Raw genomic sequence first — 23,341 nt, 5'->3', positions numbered from 1 at the left:
GGTTCGGAGAAGACCCCACTTGCTCCTATTGCCAAGCACCTGCATCACTAAGGCACATTTTAACAGGATGCACTATGAGCCGCGGCCAAGGTCGTTGCACTTGGCAGCATAACCACGTTCTCAGACAGCTGGCATCAATCCTTGAACAGAGGCGAACGATCACAAATGCTTCCCCACCAACATCGGCAGGAAATGTCCACTTCACAACATTTGTACCAGCAGGCCAACCTCCAGAGCACCAGATAACATCAATGGATGCTAGCATTCTGCAGCCTGCTCGGGATTGGAAAATGGAAGCGGACTTAGAAAAAAGGCTTGTGTTTCCCCCAGACATTGTGGCTATAACACTCCGGCCAGACATGGTCCTGTGGTCCACAACAGCCAAGTTGGCATATGTTGTGGAATTGACAGTTCCATGGGAAGATGGTGTTGAAGAAGCTTATGAGGGGAAAAAGACCACGTTCTCTGAACTGGCAACTGAAGCTTCCGAGAATGGCGGGAAGACCAAGATTTTCCCTGTCGAAGTGGGATGCAGGGGATTTGTTGCTACATCTATGACCAGGCTAATAAAGAAAATGGGGGTGAGGGTTCGCTCCCTCCAACAAGCAATCAAGTCATTATCAAATTCTACAGAAAAAAGCAGCAATTGGATTTAGATCAAGAGGAGAGACAACAATTGGGCTGCAAGATGAAGACAGGAGGGTATGGAATTGAGGGGGGAGTGTAACTGGGACACCAGGTATCACCGTTGAGGCCTCTGGAGATGTTGTGGGCTTATCAATGAAACGTCAAAGAAGGAGGGTGCCCACATGATGACCCTGATTACGTACCTACCCTGCCTTTCACCACTCCAATCCCACTGCAAATAGCAAGAGTGCCGACTTATTACAGAGATTGAAACATCAAGTCCTATTAGCTCGACTACTACTCCCACCACTTGTACTGTGTCTGAGGTGCTTATCTATGATGTATCTAAGTGCTCATGTACAGTGATGCTTGTACTGAACTGTATACAAAACTGAATTTCACTGTAACTTGATACAAGTGATAAATAGAGTACCATTGTACTATTGTGCCGAGGTTGGGGCGGCAGTAGTGGTGGAGCTGCTGCCTCACAGTGCCAAGACCCCAGTTCGATCCTGACCTCGGGTGCTGTTTGTGTGGAGTTTGCACATTCTCCCCACTACTATATGAGTTTCTTCCGGGTGTTTAGTTTAGTTTAGAGATAGAGCGCGGAAACAGGCCCTTCAGCCCAGTGGGTCCATGCCGACCCAGCGATCCCCATACACTAACACTATCTTACACACACTAGGGATAATTTACAATCAAACTAACTCAATTAGACTACAAACCTGCATGTCTGGAATGTGGGAGGACACCGGAGATCCTGGAGAAAACCCAGGCTGGTCACAGAGAGAACGTACAAACTCCGTACAGACAGCATGTGTGGTCTGGACCAAAAACTGGGTCTCTGACGCTATTAGCCAGCAACTCTACCACTGCGTCACCATGCCACCCATCATGCTCTAGTTTCATCCCACATCCCAAAGACGTGCGGGTTTGTAGGTTAATCGGCCCTCTGTAAATTGCCTTCAGTGTGTAGGGAGTAGACGAGAAGGTGGGATAATGTAGAACTTGTGTGTGAAGGGGGTGATGGATGGTCAGCATGGACTCGATGGGCCGACCATCCTGTCTTTTGTGTTCCGGATGACCTGTGGAACAGCGCACTGAACAATGTTTTCATCCACGCCTTTAGCAAATTCATCTCCATCGGGTTTGTCAGGTAAGTATTAACTCTGATTCCTTTTTTCGAATCTTTGTTTACAGACAGATTCCGTATCATTTGTTTGCTTCTATTATCCTTCCTGGAAGTCATTTTAAAAACATTTGGTGAGTAAACTTGTCAACATCTATTTTAACATTAACTTGCAGCAGTTTTAGTCTATGCCCCTTATTTTTATGCTTTATCGATCTCTATCAATGACTTTTATGTTTCCATCTCTTCCTGATTAGCAGTAAGTAGTTTAGTTTGGTTCAGAGATACAGTGCGGAAACAGACCCTTTCGCCCACTGAGTCCGCACCGACCAGCGATCCCCGCACACAAAAACTATCCTACACACTAGGGACAATTTACACTTATTAACCTACAAACCAAGAGTCGAGAGTCAAGAGAGTTTTATTGTCATATGTCTCAGATAGGACACTGAAATTCTTACTTGCTGCAGCATAACAGAATATGTAAACATAATACAGAATGGGAGATAAAGGTTCAATGTGTCTTTAGACCATAGACCATATACACACAATGAATAACAGATAAAGTGCAATAGTAATAATAGACTCATTGTCCAGAGCTTATTTGATGGTGTGTTTAATAACCTAATGGCTGTGGGGAAGAAACTGTTCCTGAACAGATTTCAGGCTCCTGTGCTTTCTTCCCGATGGCAACGGAGAGATGAGTATGTGACCAGGATGGTGTGGGTCTTTGATGATGTTGGCAGCATTTGGAGGCAGCGACTGCGATAAATCCCTTCAATGGTGGGAAGGTCAGAGCTGGTGATGGACTGGGCAGTGGCCACAACTCTTTGCATTCTTTTCTGCTCCTGGACATCCAATTTGCGTACCAAGCCACGATGCAGCCAGTCAGTATGCTCTCTACAGTGCACCTGTAGAAGTTCGAGGGAGTACATACCGAAACTCCGTGACCTTCTCAGGAAGTAGAGGCTCTGATGTGCCATCTTTATAATTGCGTCAGTATGCTGGGACCAGGAAAGATCTTCGGAAATATGCACGCCCAGGAGCTTGAAGTTTTTGACCCTTCCCACCCTATCCACCAGTTGATATAAACTGGATTGTGGGTCCCTATCCTACCCATTCCAAAGTCCTGTACATCTTTGGAATGTGGGAAGAAAATGAAGATCTCTGAGAAAACCCACGCAGGTCACGGGAGAACATACAAACACCGGTACAGATAAGCACCCATAGTCGGGACCAAACCGGGTCTCTGGCCCTGTGAGGCAGCAACTCTACCGCTGCGCCAACAGTAAATGAAATGATCTTGGTCGCTTACAGGTAGATTAACGGGAATAAACCTGTCATCCCGACTCTGACTCGTGTTACAATATGCAGCTGAGTAATATTTATATAGGTTTATAATTATTACCTGTTCCAAGAAGCAGTGAAAAATCTTATTTTTCTAGTCAAATCGTATAATTCATGAGTACAACAGGTAGTACAAAAGAGAAAATCGAGGGCGGAAAGAAAACAAATGTTACAGTTGAAGAGAAAGTGCAGGTAGGGGGAAAAAAAGTGCAATGGCTGCAATGAGGTAGATTGAAAGATCGACAATTACACCTGAGCACATGAGCGGTCCTTTCAAGAGTCTAAGTACAATGTTGCTGAGTCTGGTGGTACGCGCTTTCAAGTTTTTTATTCATCTGCCCAACAGAAGAGAGGAGAAGAGAGAATGACCGGATGTGAGTGGTCTTTGCTTATGTTGGCTGCTTACCCGAGGCAGCATGAAGTGTAGATGGGCTTGATGGTGGGGAGTCTGGTCTGTGTGATGGACGATGCCCACAACTCTCTGCAGTTTCTTGGGGTCTTGGGCTGAGCTGTTACTAAAGCAAGCTGTGATGCATCCCGATTGGATGCTTCCTCCAGTGCATCCGTAGAAGTTGGTAAAGTCATTGGAGATATGATGAATTCCCTTTAACTTCTGAGAGTGGCACAGTGGCGCAGCATTAGTGTTGCTGCCTTACAGCACATGCAGCACCATTCGGCCCATCAAGACCATTCCGCCAGTCAATCATGGCAGATCTATCATTCCCTCTCAACCCCATTCTCCTGCCCTCTCTCCATACCCCTGACACACGTACTAATCAATAATCTGTCAATCTCCTCCTTAAACATATTCATTGGCTTGGCCTCCACAGCCATCTGTGGCAAATAATTCCACAGATTCACCAAGATGTCCCATTTAAACTTCCCATTTGCCTGTTTCTGGCCCATATCCCTCCCCCTCTTGATGAGTACGGGTGTCATGGATAATGGGGAGATAGAAGGAGAATGGGGTTAGAAGGGAGAGATAGATCAGCCATGGTTGAGTGGCGGAGTAGACTTGATGGGCTGAATGGCCTAATTCTGTTCCTATCACTTATGAACTCCTGAATGTCTAAAATACACAAGGTGTGTGTCCATGATCTGTGACTCTAATTAATACAGAAGGTCAAGACTAAATGTTGCCCAGGAGATACATGTAGGAGGATTATAGACAAAGTTACATTTGACAACGTGAAGCTCACGTCAGCATTTCACAATTGCAACATCGTCAAGATATGAATAGATCGAGGAGACGTCATATTGTGTTGCCGCTCGGTACATAAGTAGCCGTGCTGTGTCCGTTGTGTGTTGTATCCAGCAAGGCTCGGAAGATAGGATGTGCACGAGTGTGGCAGTACTCTTGTCTCGGGCTGTGCTTGCAGTATGGGTCACAAGCAGTTCCTGTATCGAAGATTGTCAATGCCTGGAACCTACCCATTGCCGGCCTCTGTCCGCAAGAAGACGCTACCCAGTGCAGGTGAGTCCAAACGTACCGAATAGTGAAAGGCCTGGATAGAGTGGGTGTGGGAGGATGTTTCCACTGGTGGGAGAGTCCAGGGCCAGAGGGCACTGCCTTGGAATAAAAGGATGTACTTTTAGAAAGGAGATGAGGTGGAATTTTTTTTAGTCAGAGGGTGGTGAATCTGTGGAATTCATTGCCACAGACGGCTGTGGAGGCCAAGTCAGTGGATATTTTTGAGATATAGATAGATAGATTCTGGATTAGTACGGGTGTCAGGTGTTATGGGGAGAAGGCAGGAGAATGGGGTGGGAGGGAGTGATAGATCAGCCATGATTGAATAATAATAATAATACATTTTATTTGTGGGCGCCTTTCAAAAGTCTCAAGGACACCTTACAGAGATTAACAAGAATAATAAAACATATAATCGGAATAAAATAAATAATAAAGACATCACCAATACACAAATTAAAAACAGAATTCGATCCAAAGACAAAAAATCAAAAACACAATGTGAAGAGAGAGCAGCGGCAGCCAAACCGCGCCAGCGTACACTCTCCCTTCCGACAGCCATCTTGGACACAGACTAACATATATACTTACACACAAAAAAATCATTCCCCCACAATGGTTACCCGATGTTCCTGGCCGTTCTGGCCGGGTGCTGTTGCCCCGGCGTCGGGAGAGTCCACTCAGCGGCTGGGCCACCTGGAACGGCCGCTTCCTAACTGGGGACCGACCGAAGCCGACAAGGCCGCGCCAGTTTGGAGCTCCCAGGCTCCCGATGTTAAAGTCGGCGCCGCCCGCTCCGCTCTGCAGACCCGCAGCCCGGAGGTGTTGAACTCAGCGGTCACAGCTCACCGGAGCTCCAGCGCGTCGATCCAGCGCAGCAACCCAGGCAAGGCATCGCCCACTCCACTCCACGATAGCGCTCCAGCGCTGTGCCGCCACCGAAGCCGAGGTGCTGGGCGGTCCTCGCCAGGAAATGGCGCTCCACGCCCGCTGGTAGGCCACGAGGACGGGTCGACGGGGCAGCCCGGAGAAAAATCTGCCTCACCGACCAGGTAGGGACCTAGAAGTATAATTACCCCCTTCCCCCCACATTAAAAAGTCCATTTCTCCAACAGACAAAGCACAGGACTTACTAAAACTTCAAAAAAAAAGTGAATTAAACGGACGGCTGCTGGTTAGCAGCCGTTCCCCAAGATGGCTCCTCCTCCAGAGCAGACTTGATACTTCGTGGAATCTCCTTGAGCAAAAGCACAAAGTGCTGGAGGAACTCAGCGGGCCAGGCAGCATCTGTGGAGGCAGTTTATTTAAACAGATTTTATTTTGAAATTGTTTCTTGGTCAACAGGTCTACACACATGCGACTGACCATGGTGGTCAGTCGATCAACTGCCGCGTGAAAGTGAAACCGCGGAAAAACAACAGCCCCTCCCGAGTCACGTAACCGACCGCGGCTTCTGAACGCCAGGTTCGATACCTGCGTGCGCCAGCAGGCGTCGCTACAAGGCCATGATTTGAGGCCGCACGGTGTCGCAGCGGTAGAGTTGCTGCCTTCAATCCTGACCACGGGTGCTGTCTGTGCGGCGTTTCTCTAAATTAAAATAAATAAACGTATTGGTTGATTTTACTTCGGAGTCACGTGAGTGATTTCGTGAAGAAGCCCCGCCAGTCCGCATGCATTTCATTACGTCATCCGCACTGGCGAAGCACCAGACTGGCAGGCAACTCATTCCTGCCAGCGGTAAGTTAAACCTGCAGGTAAGTTTCAATACTTACTAGGTTGTGTTTTTCCTGCAGGATCTTCTTCTTACAGAGGTTTCCTGCTGGCTATAGTAGCGCAGTCCAGTCGAGCCGCGGGGAAACCAGCATTGGGCTGTGGGAAGACCCAGTCCAGACCACAAACGCGGGAGCCGGTGGACGGTGGGGGTGGTGACAGATGGGGTCAACAATGAGTGGAGAAAGACAGAAACACCGACGTGCAAAGGAGACCTACAACAGTGCATGATCTCTCTCGCGTGGCAGGTGACTGTCGCTGGGAAACTGAAGGGAGCGACAATCTGCTGCTGCCTGCCCTCTGAGTTAAAGAGTTCCCACGGTAGACTCACGATACACTAAGGTAAACGCACGGGCCACTACATTCTTAAATCGAGTTAAAATGTTTCAATTATTAACCACAAGAGTAAAATTGACTCTTGGAAAATTTCAAACATGTTTGATTTTTTGCAAGAGTAGACAAGTTACACGAGAACCTGCCGTTAGCGCCACGACGCACTACGTTGCATCCACGAATGCCGTACATTAATCGTACATTATTACCACGAGGTTTAACTCGGGTTACCTCTTGTGTCAGCTCGTAACGTGAGAATGGCCTATTACTCCAGCCGCTGACAAGGCAGTCAGCGGCGTCCAGACCGCGGAGGTTCCCGTGGAGGGGTAAATCCTTGCGGTATTAGGGTGCCGACTGCACCGTGGCTAATCCTGTGGGGGGGGGAAAAGCCACTCAAAAGCAAGCCCGTTAATTGGGCCAGGAGGATACACCTCCCAATAAAAACGACGTCTGTGGACGTCTGGTAAGATGGAGCACCTGATAGAAACGATGCTCCATCACGACAGGCTCCAGGAGGAGCTTCATACCCAAGACGTCACCCCATGGGCCATGGCAGCAGCTTCAGGTAAGGGCTGTATAGAGAAGATCAGCTCCAGGAACAGGAGCTTTATATCCACGGGTCCTCTTGGGGGCAGGGCCGGTGCTAGGAATTGCGGGGCCCAATTAGAAAACTGATGGCGGGGCCCCTACTCTAGAAAAGTAAAAATTTATGTATGTTTATATTTCGTGTAGTTTCGGGAATTTTAAGGCAAGCTGGTTGGTGATTGGATGCAACCCCCTTAGAGACAGCGTTTGATTGGCCGCCAAATAAATTTGTCAAATCTGTAACAAAAATCGCTGGTCGGTGCGAACTCAGTGGACTATCTGGTTGTATCTCCAAACTAATCTGGTTGTATCTCCAAACTAATCTGGTTGTATCAACCAGACTATCTGGTGGTATCTCCAAACTAAACAGTATAACATGCAGGTACATTCATTTAAAATTAAATTCAGTGATTATTTCACATGATTTCTCACTGTGTAAAGCTCAATATCTGACCAATTTCTGTTTAACACGTTTGGTCTGCCGTGAGCATTTTTCGTTGCATCTCGTTGCATCTCCCCTTTTCCTAATCGGCCACAATTCAGATAATAGTCTACTTTCCTGTTTTTGCCACCAAAGTGGATAACCTCACATTTATCCACATTATACTGCATCTCCCATGCATTTGCCCACTCACCCAGCCTATCCAAGTCACCTTGCAGCCTCCTAGTTTAGAGGGGTTTAAACGGTTTAGAGATGTTTAGAGGGCTTCAGATGGGTTCAGGTGTGTTTACAATTGTTGAGGGGAATAGAGGGAAATAGGGGGGGCTAGAGGAGTTTTAGAGGTGTTCAGAGGGGTTTAGAGACGTTATAAGCCCCCCGTGAGAAATTGTATTTCTCTGAAATTGAAGATAGACATAAAGCTGGAGTAACTCTGCAGGACAGGCAGCGCAGCGACTTTAGAGAGAAGACCCTTCTTCAGACTAAACTGAACTCTCGTCGGTGAGATTAGTTGTGATTGTCTGAAGAAAGGTCTCGACCAGAAATGCAACCCTCTCCCCAGAGCCCTTGCGCGTCCCGTTGAGCCACCTTCAACTTCAGAGCCAAACAAAAAACACAGAGTGCTGGAGGAACTCAGCGGGCCAGGCGACTGCCTCACCCGCTGGGTTTCTCCAGCATTTTTGTCTACCGTAAAACGTCAATGATTCCGGGAATGCCGAGGCGACAGTGTGAGAGAGCTAGAGAGAGACGAGATGGGGAGCGGGAGAGGGAGAGAGGGAGGGAGAGAGCAAAACACAAAGAGACACAACGTGGGTCGGTAGGTGAATGACTAACCTGCACACCAGGAAGAAGCCCCTTCTCGCGCTCCGGGGCCCTCACTCATGATGGTGAGTTTAAAGAAATTCTCAAAGTGTCATCGATCTACATTACATCTACATGTAATTGTGTTTTAAACAAGTATTAATGACGCCGCGTGAATTTTATTCAAAGGAACACGACGTTATTAATACTTGTTCAAAACACAATAACATTTACTGAGGAAGGCGGATGGATGCATTGATGACATGATTGTGCATTGATGACATATCCTGTTGAGCACAGCTCCAGCAGGATATACTCCAGCAAAAGGAGCTTTATATTTGAAGGTCTCTTCGGGAAACTCTGGTTGCAGCACATGGTCAAGGCTGTCCAAAAATCCTCTCTCTATGAAAGAGTACCAGTGGTCAGTACAACCAACTTCAAAATTCTAAAAGCATATCTGTGGAACGTACTGGAATAAATGCGTATGGATACAAGGGAATCCTTGCAAACGAAGGTGGAAAATACCCGGAAGGGGTTAGAGTTCCCCTCATGCTATAAATGACGGGAATAAACAAACGCCTTCGTTGACAGTAAGCAGTTCACTGAAGTTGGTGGCAGCATGAAAGTTGGGCAGAGGTCTTAAAATCCGAGACCCAAGTCAGGCTCAGGGAAATATGGGACCATCTACAAGTTGGCAATAATTACACTTGTTTGTACTAATGATAATGATAACATGTGCTTAGTTTATGTGTTGTACGAAAATAGCATTTTCCCTTGATAAGGATGGAAGGGGTCCTAGTGGCCTTACAACACACAAATGGATGGCATCTAACCATGTGAAGCTGCACAATACTAAGGTTCCAAGCACAGAAATTGTCCAGAGTTGTCTTTCAGGGCAGGCTCAGTATTATGGCCAGGAATGGCTTTCGGGACTAGCTCGGAAAACGGGCCAGAATTGTAGCTCGAGCAGGTACGGAATTCACAGGCGTGACCTGTCTATTGTGGAAAAGATGCAGAATGTCGTTTACTTCGCATCTGCTTTCCTTAAGATGCTCCCATTTACAGAGATCGGAGACATTTTGAAAATTATTTGGATAAGGCAATAATAAACATTGCAAACTGAAGGTTACCTTCAGTTCCCAGGTTATTTACCACTTTACTAAAACCAATGCTTGGACTGCTCAGAGCTCAAAAACATTTGTTAGGTCTGGAGGATATTCTAACGCTGTAAGTGGTTAAAAACAACTGTTTCAGCCTCAAACTATGTTCAAGAAAAAGGTACACCAATTGGATTTATTCATTATTGGGATTACTCTTAGCTATTAATTAGCCTGTGACTCCGCCCTGAGGTAAGAGATTGGAATTAATAGGAGCCTCGAACAATCTTGTTGTGATAAAACAGCCTTCAATTCATTAAGTATAATTGGACAATATAGTGGCTGTAATTCAGCTGTGCAGAGTGGTAATCTCAAATGCCATGTAGGTCTTGAGACAGACCTTATGCTATTACCAGCCGGTGCTACCACGGTCACTATGGTAGACAAACAATATTCAGCGTTGCTCCAGTAATCTGGTCAGTAAAATTTCAGTTATAATATAACTGATGGGGCTCTAAGGTGGAAAATTAAGAATGCCATCTAGTTCAGAGGCGGAGGAGATTTGCATCAATTAACAATTATTCAGTTCTTGGTATAAACTTCCAATAGACACTAGTGCATTCTATAGGTTAAAGGGTTATTGAGTGAATATGCATAATCTGCATGTTCAACGTCAAGTTGATACACTATGGTGGTGGCGTATGTTAGGCACATGAGTTCAATCAAGACAGAATATCCTGTATAATTTACCTAATATATGTTGGAATATCATCACGTATAATCAATGACAACATAAAATGGGTGTTGGATCACAAAGCATTTAATGAAATTATGGCTCAATGGAATACCCAATTGATATGTTTGTTTCCAGGCTCATTTACCGGTTGCAAAATATGAGGCATAACATTGGAAAAAATACACTTTCGCTACAAGGAGAAAGAAGTTATGTTTGTCTCCCTTCATTTTGCTTCATTAGTCGGGTCTTGCAATAAAGTCAGCAAGATCCCGCTCTGGGTTGTCGTTCTGTCTGACTGACCTATGCAGCCATGCTTCCCACTTTGTCGAGAATTATAATACAACCTTTTACGGTTATTCTTAACATAAAACTTGCTGGTTTAGCCTGTGGCTCGGGAAACCAGCCTCTGCATGATAAATCAATTATTGACATAGATTCTGAGTGGACCGTTCCTGCGACTCGGATTGCCAGACCGATTCATGTATGTGCTCGCTGCAAATGCAGGGATAGCACCAAGAAATGAAAGCATTACATTTCCTCTTCAGGAGATGGGAATTTCATAATAACCTATGGCCAGACCAGGGGTATTTGCCAACTCTACTTGGGTTCAGTGGTTAGTTACTCCCGAATGAGAGGAGTTACTATTATTTATTCATTATGAATGTTTCCCTCATCTGTCAATGAAGCAGCTGTGGTTGTGGAGACTCGTTTCTCACGGCATGAAATCACAGAGCTTTGATATCTTCACGGAATCACTCACGTGACTCCGAAGTAAAATAGTAAGATTAAATAAGAACCAGTTTGAAGTTTGATCTTTATTTTATGAGGAGTTACGGTGAGCGATTACGTGCCCACCGCTCCCGGCTCTCATATCGCAAAGATCATCTGGTAGTTCTAGTCTTTAAGTCTTACTATGTTACTTCGACTGCTGTTATCTGTGATTTCACATCGCTGCTTTGAAGATTGATACGCTTGCGGACTGGCGGGGCTTCTTCACGTAATCGCTCACCGTAACTCCTCATAAAATAAAGATCAAATTTCAAACTGGTAAGTTCTCATTTAATCTTACTATTATAGTGGAGATGAGTAATTAAAATGTATTAATATCTATTAATATCATGCAAGACCACTGAGCATTATAGAAACATAGCAAATAAGTGCAGTAGCGCTCCATTCCACCCTTCAAGCCAGCCCTGCTATTCAATATGATCATGGCTGATTACCCAACATCATTACTGCGTTCCTGCTTTCTCCCCAGATCCCTTGATTCTGTTAGCCTGAAGAACTAAATCTAACTCTCTCTTGAAGACATCCAGTGAATTGCCCCCCCACTGCTTTCTGTGGCAGAGAATTCCACAAATTCACAACTCTCTGGGTGATTTTTTTTTTCCTCATCTCAGTCGTAAATGGCCTACCCATTATTCTTAAACTGTGACCCCTGGATCTGACCTACCCCAACATTTCCTGCATTTAAGCTGTCCACTTCCTTGAAAATTTTATATGTTTCTATAAGATCGCCTCGCATCCTTCTAAATTCCTGTGACTACAAGCCCAGCCCATCCTTTCTTTCATTATATTATTATTATTATTATTAAAGCTTTATTTCAGACACAGGTCCATATAACACATCAAACAGTACAAAGAATTACAAAGATACATTAAAAAATTGCATATTAGCCTAAAATATATATAAGCTATTGCACCAATGCCGTCTTAGCCTAGAAGTGAATCTATAGCAGCTTTTCAGAGGGCTGACTAGGGCTTCAATTATGTGGTTCTCTGATTTGTCCAGGCGACACATAAAACTAAACATCAGCTGTCTTAAGAGTGCCTCACAGGTTGGCACTCTAGTGGACACAAACAATTGACTGGCACTATGCCACCTAGGGACACGAAGTAGCAACCTCATTGCATCATTGTATGCAACCTTAAGCCTTTGCATACTCTTTTTCTTATAATTAGACCACAATTGAGCAGTATATAACGGTGTGATGTAGGTTCTGAACAGGGAACACTTCACAGAATCAGAGCACATATAAAACTTCCTTATAAGCATGTTGGCTTGAAGATAAATTTTACAGCGCTGTCGGTAGAGGTCTTTGTCATCCTTCCAGTCATCAGATATGACATGACCTAAGTATTTAATTTCCTCACACACAGCAAGAGGACTGTCTGACAAATAAAAGGTCGGAAAAGTTGATTCCCTGTCCTCAGCGCTTCTAATTACCATTATGCGGCTTTTCTTAGCGTTATACTTAATGTCACAATCAAGGCCATACTGAGAGCACACCTTCAGCATCTGCTGCAGCCCAGCACTATATGGACAGAGCAGGACCAGGTCATCTGCATACATCAGATGATTAACAATAGTGTTGCCCACAAGACAGCCAGTTTTTAGCCTATTTAACTGATTTGACAATTCGTCCATATAAACATTAAATAAAATTCCTCCTTGCCGCACTCCGTTACTAACACAGAATGGAGCAGATACAACATTGTCCCATTTAACGTAAAACGTTGGATGGGCATACCAGAACACTAAGATTCTCACTAAGAATTTAGGGGCACCTCTATTTAGCAATTTTACAAACAAGTGTTCATGGTTAATTCTATCAAATGCCTTGGACACATCAATAAAACATAGGAATACAGATGAATTCAGGCTTGTGTACCTGAACACAATCTCTTTAAGAGCATAGATACACAGGTCAGTTCCATGTTTTCTTTTGAACCCAAACTGATTGTCAGTAGTAAGGACATACATTTCTAGCTTTGTCAGCAGTATTCTCTCCAGTACTTTAGATAAGATACTGGCTAGTGCAATAGGTCGGTAATTATCAATACTGTTGAGCCTACCAGCCTTATCTTTAATCACAGGCACTAGCATTACAGACATAATATTATTTGGCAAGACACCATGAACCAGACAGCCATTAAAGCACATGGAAAGCAAAGGGCAGAGCTTATAGCTGGCATATTTTAGATGTTCTGCAGTAATGCAGTCCATACCACAGGCTTTGTTGTTATCCAACATGTTAATGGCATCATAGACATCAGCTACCCTAACTACCATATCTACAGAGAGATCAATATGTTCAGGATTGATTCTAACTGGGTTACTTTTAACACAGTTAAAAAGGTTACAGTAGTGCTCACGCCAACTCTCAGCTATTTTTTCTGGGCTACTAACACCTTCAATGTCAGACGGTAGGGGTGTTTTGCTGTTATTCATTACTCTGACCTCTTTCCAGAAGTTAGTAAGGTTGTTATTCTGTAGCTTCCTGGCAAGCGAGTCTGCTCTCATTGTGTTTTCATTTTTCTTAATAAAACGAAGTGCATATTTAACTCTAGCATTTGTGCATTTTTTCATATCTAGCAATACTCCCTGTCTAGGCCTACCTGCCTCTGACCAGAGTCTAAAGGCCTCTCTTGCCTCAGCGTACTGCTCAGCCACAAACTAATTCCACCCAGGTCTGATGTTGGGTACCTTACATTTGCTTTTACAAAAGGGATCACTGGTGGCAATGAGACATTTCACAATAACATCATACATGGCACAGAGTTTTTCAGCATGTTGCACATCCTTACAATTCATATCTGAGCACATTAGGGCCTCTTGAGGCAATTCAATATTATTTAAAAAACTGTCCGTTTGCAGTGAATATCCAGCCATAGCATCACTGCTCAGTTTTGACCAGTCCAGTTTACTTGAGGAAGCAGCATTATTATTACTGGACAGCAGGGGTACATTCTCAACATTTAACCGTGCAGCAATAGGTATGTGATCAGAGGTGGCAAGTTCATAACAAATCTCCACCTTTTCCCGTCAGGCCAGCATGCCATTAGCTTTCTTCACTGCCTGCAGATCCCGCACGCTTACTTTCAGTGACTGGTGGACAAGCACACCCAGGTCTCTTTGCTGAATCTGACACCATTCAGATAATAATCTGCCTTCTTGTTCTTCCCACTAAAGTGGATAACCTTACATTTATCCACCTTTTACTGCATCTGCCATGCATCTGCCCACTCACCCAATCTATCCAATCATAATTCAATAATATGGCAACCTTAGAGTAGAAACACACCAGTCATTAAAAGATGTACTTGAATTTATAGAGTAGATTCATGGAGTCATACAACATGGAAACTGGCTCTATAGCCCAACTTGCCAATGCTGACCAAAATGCCCCATCTGCACAAGTCCCACCTGCCTGCATTTGGTCCATATCTCGCGATACCGATCCTATCCATGTAACTGTCTAAATGCTTCTTAAATGTTGTGATAGTTACGGCCTCAACTACCTCCTCCGGCAGCTCGTTCCTTACACCCGCCAACTTTTGTGTGAAAAAGTTACCCTTCACATTCCTATTAAATCGTTTCCCCCTCACCATAAATTTACGCAGAATCTTTCACCTAGCAATAGGGAATCGAGAACTAGGGGACATAACCCTGAGAAGCTCCTTTCTCACACAAATGGTGGTGGGTGTATGGAAGGGTTGGCGCCTGGCCTCACCCATGTGGGTGTATGGAACGAGCTGCCAGAGGAGGTAGTTGAGGCAGGTGCTACAGCAACATATATAAGACACTTGGACAGGTACATGGATAGGATAGGTTTTGAGGGATATTGGTGAACACGGGCAGGTGGGTCTAGTGTAGATGGGGCATCTTGGTTGTCATGGGCAGGTTGGGCCGAAGGGCCTGTTTCCGTGTCTCTACGACTGTGAGCCCAAATGTCAGCACAGTTTGGTTATGTAGAATGACTTGTTACTATCCTGTATGTCCTCTGTGTTTCTAGTGTGGGTTGAACAGTAATCACACAGCTGCCTTCAAAATAAGCTGCAGGTTTGATCTGTTCACGTGCACTTCCTGGTCTTGGAGCGTAAGTGAACTTGTTCTGCCGAGAAAAATCATTTAAAGAGAATTGGCTTCCCTTTCATTTTTTTGCAAATGACTGTTTCACTTCTCTCCCAGCTCTTTGCATTTCACGGTGGAGGAGACGAATGGAAGCATTACGACTGGTCAAAGATCACAACTATTGTCACCAGTGGAGTTTATGACCCTGAGCTTATGTGCCATGCTCACGCATACCACGCTCGAGTTGTCACGGAAGGTAACTGATGTCCCTTTTCTAATTCAATCCTGATTATCACAAGTCACACAAAGATGTACAGTGTAGTAGGCAGAGTGCAGCACAGAATCTGACCGGACAAATACTAGGAAGGGGTAAGAAGGAACTGCAGATGCTGGTTTACACCAAAGATAGACACAAAATGCTGGAGTAACTCAGCGGGTCAGGCAGCATCTCTGGAGAGAAGGAATAGTTGAAGGAATAGGGACTAGGAACGCTTTGCTCTGCACCCACCTCCCTTTTCCAGATTTCTCACCACCACTACAATCAGACTGAAGAACAGGCATGACCCGAAAGGGTGTCTGTCCATTCCCTCCACAGATGCTGCCTGACCCGTTGAATTTCTCCAGCGCTTTGCCAGAACGTGGCGACTCACTGCGTTCTGTTCCAGAAGAGGATCTAACATGTCCCATCTACACTAGTCGCACCTGCCCGTGTTCGGCCCATATCCCTCCAAACCTGTCCTATCCATGTACCTGTCCAACTGTTTCTTAAATGTTGGGATAGTCCCTGCCTCAATTACCTCCTCTGGCAGCTTGTTCCATACACCCACCACACTTTGTGTGAAAATATTAAGTATTTTTCCCTTCACCTTAAACCTATGTCCTCTGGTCCTCGATTCACCTACTCTGAGCAAGAGACTGTGCATCTACCCGATCTATTCCTCTCATGATCTTGTACACCTCTATAAATTCATCCCTCATTATCCTGAGCTCCAGAGAATAGAATCCCTGCCTACTCAACCTTTCCCTATAGCTCAGATCATCTAGTCCTGGCAACATCCTCTTAAATCTTCTCTGTATCCTTTCCAGCTTGACAAAATCTTTCCTCTAACATGTTGCCCAGAACTGAACAAAATACTCTAAATGCAGCCTCACCAACATCTGCAACATGACCTCCCAACTTCTATACTCAATACTCTGACTGATGAAGGCCAATGCACCAAAAGCCTTTTTGACCACCTTATCTACCTGCGACTCGACCATCAAGGAACCATGCACCTGTAGTCCTAGATCCCTCTTCTCTACAACACTCTCCATAGGCCTATCATTCACTATGTAGGTCCTGCCCATGTTAGATTTCCCAAAATGCAACACTTCACATTTCTCTGTATTAAATTCCATCAACAATTCGTCAGCCCACCTGGCCAATCGATCAAGATCCTGCTGCAATTTTTCACAACCATCTTCACTATCTGCAAAACCACTTACATTTGTCCCAGAGTCTCAGAGTCCCATACCGATAACAGAGTCCTATCTCCTTGCCCCTTCATGCCCTCCCAATTTACTTTTTTAGCTTGTTCCTCAGTTCCCAAAACTCTTCCTGGAATACACGTGATCCCCGCTGCCTTTCCGTCCCGTACCTCCTTCTTATTTTTGACCAGAGCCTCAATTTCCCTTATCATCCAAGCATCCTTGCGTTCACTTGCCTTGCCCTTCACTCTAAAATGCCTCCCCAGCCTGTCTGAATGACTACCGTCCGGTGGCCCTTACCTCGGTAGTCATGAAATGCTTTGAGAGGCTGGTGAAGAAACACATCTGCGCCTTCCTCCCTCGGAACATGGACCCGTTGCAGTTCGCATACCGTCCGAACAGATCCACGGACGATGCGGTCTCCCAGGTCTTGCACACCGCTCTCTCCCATCTGGACAGCCAGAAGGGGGGCTACGTGAGGATGCTGTTCATAGACTACAGTTCAGCCTTCAACACGATAGTCCCCACCAGACTGACCGGGAAGCTAATGGAATTGGGGCTCAACACCTCCCTGAGTGCCTGGGTCCTGGACTTTCTCACCGCCAGGCCCCAGGTAGTCAAGATGGGAGGGAATACATCGAAATCCCTCACCCTGAGCACAGGATCGCCCCAGGGTTGCGTCCTCAGCCCCCTATTGTACTCCCTGTACACACATGACTGTGTGGCTAGGTTCAGCTCCAACTCAATAATTAAGTTTGCTGATGACACTGTGGTGGTGGGCCTGATCTCAGACAACGACGAGAAGGCCTACCGGGAGGAGGTGGCTGGTCTAGCACTCTGGTGCCAGGATAACAGCCTCCTCTTGAACATCAAAAAAACGAAGGACCTGATCATGGACTTTAGGAGGGCACATCATCCGAGGACGTACACTCCATTGAGGATAAATGGGGATCCTGTGGATTGGGTGAACTGTTTTAAATATCTGGGAGTCCACATCTCCAAGGATATGACATGGGCATCACACGCCTCAGCACTCGTGAGTAAGGCAAGGCAGCGCCTTTACCACCTCAGGCAATTGAGGACATTCAGAGTGTTTCCGAGGATCCTCCAGTGCTCCTACGGAGCTGCGGTGGAAAGCATCTTGTCCGGGAACATTACCATCTGGTTTGGGAATTGCTCTGCCAAGGACAAGAAGGCTCTGCAGAGAGTAGTGCGTTCGTCCAAACGCTCTATGGGAACTTCACTTGCCCCCCTGCAGGAACTATACATCAGGAGGTGCAACTCCAGAGCCAACAATATCATGAGAGACCCCTTCCACCCCTGCAACGGACTGTTCCAGCTGCTGCGGTCAGCCAAACGCCTCCGTTGCCATGCGGTGAGAACGGAGAGGTTGAGAAGGAGTTTCTTCCCAGAGACCATTCGGACTGTAAACGCCTATCTCACCAGGGACTAACTCTGCTGAACATTTTTCCTTCCATTATTTATTATGTAAAAGAATATGTGTGTTATGATTGTGTTTATAGTTTGTTTGGTTGTTTGGTTGTTTGTCTTTTGCACAAATGTCCGCGAGCATTGTCACTTTCATTTCATTGCACATCTCGTATGTGTATGTGACAAATAAACTTGACTTGACTTGACTTGACTAACAGGAACATGCATGTCCTGGACTCTCCAATTTTGATGTCGTCAGCAAACGTAACCAATCCATCTACATTTACATCTAGGTCATTGATACATCACAAACAACAGAGATCCCAGCACAGATCCCTATGGAACTCCACTGGTTACACACCTCCATCAAGTCTTCTCTGCCATTCAATCATAGCTGATCTATTCTCCCTCCAAACTCCATTCTCCTGCCTTCTGCCCATAACCCCTGACACCCGTACTAATCAAGAATCTATCTATCTCTGCCTTAAAAATATCCAGTGGTCAAGAATTCCACTGATTCACCACCCTCTGACTAAAAATTCTTCCTCATTACCGACTAGACGACAGGCCATCTTAGACTGGGTATTGTGTAATGAGGAAGGATTAGTTAGCGATCTTGTTGTGCAAGGCCCCTTGCGCAACAGTGACCATAATATGGTGGAATTCTGCAATAGGATGGAGAGTGACACGGTTAATCCAGAGACTAGGGTCCTGAACTCGAATAAAGGAGACTTTGAAGGTATGAAATGGGATTGGCTCGGATAGACTGGCAAATTATACTTAAAAGGTTGTCATTGGAGATGCAATGGCGAATATTTAAAGATCGCATAGACGAACTGCAGAAATTGTTCATCCCGAATTGGTCGGCCGAAAAGATAAAACTGGGAAGACGGCTCAACCGTGGCTGATGAGGGAAGCCAAGGTTAGTGTTAAAGCCAAGGAAGAGGTACATAAATTGACCAGAAGAGGCGGCAAACCAGAGGACTGGGAGAAATTTAGAACTCAACAGAGGAGGACAAAGGGGTTGATTAAGGGGGGGCGGGGAGGGGGCATGAAAGAAAGCTTGTGGGAAATATAAAAACTGCATAAAAGCTTCTTTAGATATGTAAAAAGGAAAAGATTAATGAAGACAAATGAAGGTCCCTTACAGTCAGAGACAGGTGAATTAATAATGGGAAACAAGGAAATGGCAGAACAGTTAAACAAATACTTTGGTTCTGTCTTCACTAAGGAAGAGACAAACAATCTCCTGGAAATACTAGGGGACCAAGGATCTAGTGGGAGGGAAGAACTGAAGGGAGTCCACATTAGTCAGAATATGGTGTTAGGTAAACTGTTGAGACTGAAGGCAGAAAAATCCCAAGGCCCTGATTGTTTGCATCCCAGAGTACTAAAGGAGGTGGCCCAAGAAATCGTGGATGCATTGGTGATCATTTTCCAATGTTCACTTGACTGGATCAGTTCCTGTGGATGGGAGGGTAGCCAATGTAACTCCACTTTTTATGAAATGAGCGAAAAAGAAAACAGGCAATTATAAACCATTTAGCCTTACATCGGTAGTGGGGAAGATGCTGGAGTCGACTATTAAACATGTGATAACAGCATATTTGGAAAGCAGTGACAGGATCGGTCAAAGTAAGCATGGATTTATGAAGGGGAAATCATGCTTGACTAATCGATTGTGGATGTGGTGTATCTGGACTTTCAAAAAGCCTTTGACAAGGTCCCACACAAGAGAATAGTTTGCAAAATTAGAGCACATGATTTTGGGAGTAGTGTATTGACATGGATAGAGACCGCTTTGCCAGACAGGAAGCTAAGAGTAGGAATTAATGGGTCCTTTTCAAAATGGCAGGCAGTGACTAGTGGGGTGCCGCAAGGCTCAGTGCTGGGACCCCAGTTGTTTACAAAATATATTAACGATTTAGACGAGGGAATTAATCGTACCATCTCTAACTTTATGGATGACAGATAGCTGGGAGGCAGTGTGAGCTATGAGGAGGATGCTATGAGGCTGCAGGGTGACTTGGATATGTTGGGCGAGTGGGCAGAAGCATGGTAGATGCAATATAATGTGGATAAATGTGAGGTTCTTCACTTTGGTGGCATGAACAGGAAGGCAGATTAATAGACAATAGACAATAGGTGCAGGAGTAGGCCATTCGGCCCTTCTAGCCAGCACCGCCATTCAATGTGATCATGGCTGATCATCCCCAATCAGTTATCCCGGTCCTGCCTTCTCCCCATATCCCCTATTTTTAAGAGCCCTATCTAGCTCTCTCTTGATAGCATCCAGAGAACCTGCCTCCACCGCCATCTGAGGCAGAGAATTCCACAGACTAACCACTCTCTGTGAGAATAGACAATATCTGAATGGTGTCAGGTTAGGAAAAGGGGATGTTCAATGAGTCCTGGGTGTCCTTGTACATCAGTCAGTGAAAGTAGGTATGCAGGTACAGCAGGCAGTGAAGAAAGCTAGTGAAGAATTTGGCCTTCATTGCGAGATAATTTGAGTTTATGAGTAAGAAGGTTCTACCGCAGTTGTACAGGGCCCTGGTGAGATCACCCCCTGGAGTATAGTGTGCAGTTTTTGGTTTCCTAATTCGAGGAAGGACATTCTTGCTTTTGAGGGAGTGCAGCGTAGGTTCACCAGGTTAATTTCCGGGATGGCGGGACTGACATATGTTGAAAGAATGGGTCGACTGGGCTTGTATTCACTGGAATTTTGAAGTATGAGAGGGTATCTTTTAGAAACATATAAAATTCTTAGAGTATTGGACAGGGTAGATGCAGGAAAAATGTTGCCGGTGTTGGGGGAGTCCAGAACCTTCTTTGGCCGCCCTCGGTCTTGGCTGACCATGGGTGTCTCCATGGTTGGAGGACGCCTGTGCGTGACTTTATTGAACGTGGGGAGACTGCTGCACAGACAACCACCACACGGTCCTTGACATATCTGGGTCAGGATCCAGTGTCACGGAGTCCAAGACAACCAGAGACCCTTTTCTGCTGCAGCCTTCGTCCACCTTCCCAGCCGTTGTGACGCTCCACTAAGATCAGCCGTTGTCCTCCGGCTGTTCCACCATTGAGGTCTTGTTTGCATTGCTCTTTGTCAGAGTCCTCCCCCTCGACCTTACCGCCATGGGTGGCCCTACCTGGAGCATAGCTCCAGACGGCATCGCTCTCATTATCGCCCTGCGACACTTTCCTACACACTAGGGACATTCACATTTTTACAGGGTAATGTACCTACAAACCTGTACGTCTTTGGATTGTGGGAGGAAACCAGAGCGCCCAGAGAAAACCCACGCAGGTCACAGGGTGAACATACAAATTACAGAGAGCATCTGTAGTCCTGATCAAACCGGGGTCTTTGGCGCTGCGCCTCTGTACCGCTCAAAATCTATCCCAGATTATTGAGAGAAGCAAGAGAGGAGATGGTGGTAATCTTGGCAAAGATCATTGCGTTTTCTTTAGGTCAGGGACAATGTTGTTCCTTCATTTAAGGAACTGGAGAGAATCCAGGGAATTCTAGGTCAGGGATGATGGTGGAACAGCAATGGCAGGTATTTCTGGGAATAATCTGGAAGATGCAGGAACCTTTCATTCCAAAGAGGAAGAAAGATACTAAGGGGAGTAAGAGGCGACCGTGGCTAACAAGGGAATTGAAGGATAGTATAAAAATAAAAGAAGAGACGTATAACATTGCAAAGATGAGCAGGAAGCCAGAGGATTGGGAAACTTTTAAAGATCAACAGAAGGTAACTAAAAAGGCAATACGGGGAAAAAGATGAAGTACGAAGGTAAAGCTAACCAAGAATATAAAGGAGGATAGTAAAAGCTTCTTTAGGTAAGTGAAGAGGAAAAAATTAGTTAAGCCAACTAATTAGTTAAGTCACTTGAATACAGAAACAGGTGAATTTATTATGGGGAACAAGGAAATGGCAGATGAGTTGAATAGGTACTTTGGTTCTGTCTTCACTAAGGAAGACACAAACAATCTCCCAAATGTACAAGGGGACAGAAGACCTAGGGTACCGGAGGAACTGAAGGAAATTCACAGTCGGGAAATGGTGTTTCGTAGACTGATGGGACTGAAGGCTGATAAATCTCCTGGGCCTGATGGTCTGCATCCCAGGGTACTTAAGGGAGTGGCTCTAGAAATCATGGACGCATTGGTGATCATTTTCCAATGTTCTATAGATTCAGGATTAGTTCCTGTGGATTAGGGGGTAGCTAATGTTATCCCACTTTTAAAGAAAGGAGGGAGAGAGAAAGCTGGGAATTATAGACCAGTTAGCCTGACATTGATGGTGGGGAAGATGCTGGAGTCGATTATTAAAAATGTAGATACGGCACATTTGTATAGCAGTAACAGGATCGATCAGAGTCAGCATGGATTTACGAGGGGAAAATCATGCTTGACTAATCTTCTAGAATTTTTTGAGGATGTAACAAGTAAAATGGACAAGGGAGAGCCAGTGGATGTAGTGGACCTGTACTTTCAGAAAACCTTTGGTAAGGGATTAATGGGTCACTTTCAGAATGGCAGGCAGTGACTAGTGGGGGTGCCGCAAGGCTCGGTGCTGGGACTGCAGCTATTTATAATATACATTTATGATTTAGATGAAGGAATTAAAAGTAACACATTTGCAGATGAGACAAAGCTGGGTGGCAGTGTACACTGTTAAGAGGATGCTGTGAGGATGCAGAGTGACTTGGGTTGGGTAAGTGAGCAGATGCATGGCAGATGCAGTTTAATATGGATAAATGTGAGATTAACCACTTTGGTGGCAAGAACAGGAAGGCAGATTATTATCTGAATGGTGTCATGTTAGGAAAAGGGGAAGTACAACAAGACCTGGGTGTACTAGTACATCAGCCACTGAAAGTAAGCATGCAGGTGCAGCAGGCAGTGAAGAAAGTGAATGGCATGTTGGCCTTCATAACGAGAGGAGTTGAGTATAGGAGCAAAGAGGACCTTCTGCAGTTGTACAAGGCCTTGGTGAAACCACACCTGGAATATTGTGTGCTGTTTTAAGGGTCTGTCCCACTTACGTGTCCTTGGCACGCAAATTACGCGACCTCGTGGTCGCGTTGAGGCGTACGGGCATCGTATGGCTGCGTGGGGCCGGTCCCACTTAGAAGCGCGGAGGGGTATGTAGTTCTGTGTGACATCGCGCGGGGCTCCGAAATTTTTGTAGTGAACGAAATCTTCGCGCGCCAACGGCCTGTCACGGAACTGATGGCCAAAGT

General features: G+C 45.4%; 1 long non-coding RNA gene and 1 pseudogene across 1 annotated transcript in view; both read left to right on the top strand.

Moving 5' to 3' along the window:
- Positions 1–23,341, top strand: part of LOC116978062 — a 62,319-nt gene that overhangs the window by 25,481 nt on the left and 13,497 nt on the right. The gene's annotated exons all lie outside the window — the stretch shown is intronic.
- LOC116978190 lies at positions 9,251–9,342 on the top strand (annotated as a pseudogene).

Source organism: Amblyraja radiata, chromosome 10 (genome assembly GCF_010909765.2).
Source record: "Amblyraja radiata isolate CabotCenter1 chromosome 10, sAmbRad1.1.pri, whole genome shotgun sequence".
NCBI classification, from domain to species: Eukaryota; Metazoa; Chordata; class Chondrichthyes; order Rajiformes; family Rajidae; genus Amblyraja; species Amblyraja radiata.
This window is presented reverse-complemented; position numbering and strand designations above follow the sequence as displayed.